The following is a 1,123-nucleotide window of genomic DNA, read 5'->3' as shown; positions in this document are numbered from 1 at the left end:
CTTGCATCTTTCTTTTTGTTGAATGTTCCCCTCAAAATATTGACGAAGTGTGCCGGCTGCGATTGTTGCGTAACAGAGCATCGCGTAAATTACGATGGCTGGCTTTCTACAACACGTGTACAACTCTAAAACTTAAATATCGAGTAGTTATTCTGGACACATGAAAGAGAATTTCCCTCAACAGCGTACGAAACTGTAACTTTCATGGAGCCCAATCTATTATTAAATGAAATTATATATACATGTGTGTTGTGTGTGTGTATGTGCATGCGTGTGTGTGTGTGTATGTGTGCGTGTGTATGTGTGTGTGTGTGTGTGTGTGCTTGCTTTAGTAGGGACACGGGTATCGAAACACGTTCCCCAATTTGTAAGGAGATAGAGAGAGTAAGAAGGAGAGAGAGAAAAACAGAGGGTGAGAAGGAGACAGTGAGAGAGCAAAAAACGAAACAAAGAGCAGGAGAGAGTGTATCTGTGTGTGAGCTTGTGTTTGTGTGTGTATGTGTGTCTGTGTGTATGTATGTGTGTGCGTTTGTGTGTGTGTGTATGAGCGTGCCTATGTGTTTGCGCACGCATACTATTGTGTTTGCAAAACGGGAACGAAAAGACAAAAGACAAGATAAGAGAGGAAACAAAAGGAAAATAATAAAGGAGAGGGGGAAGAAGAAGAAGAAGAAGAAGAAGAAGAAGAAGAAGAAGAAGAAGAAGAAGAAGAAGAAACTCTTATTTTCGGCAAAGTCTATAAATAGCCACATGAATAAATTTATAAACAGATGACAGGAAAAGACAATGTTAAATTCTTTAGGAAGTAAAGAAAAAAAATGACGAGGACGAGAGGAGCAGCTACTTCAGCTGCAACAACAAGAACAAGGGAAACAACAACAAATAACAACACAAGAAGGAACGACGACAACAACAACAACAACAACAGCAGCAGTAGCAACAACACCAACAATAAACAATTACTTCGGCAATTGCAAGAACAAGAACAAAACTAAGAAGACCTACGGTAATCTTAATCTAGAAGAATGGCGATGATTACAGCAGCAGCAGTAGCAGCAGCAGCAATAATAGTGACAACGATCACAACAGTGACAATTGCATAATCTTCTACAATTACATGAGT

The sequence above is a fragment of the Octopus bimaculoides genome, chromosome 20, assembly GCF_001194135.2.
Source record: "Octopus bimaculoides isolate UCB-OBI-ISO-001 chromosome 20, ASM119413v2, whole genome shotgun sequence".
Classification (NCBI taxonomy): domain Eukaryota; kingdom Metazoa; phylum Mollusca; class Cephalopoda; order Octopoda; family Octopodidae; genus Octopus; species Octopus bimaculoides.
This window is presented reverse-complemented; position numbering follows the sequence as displayed.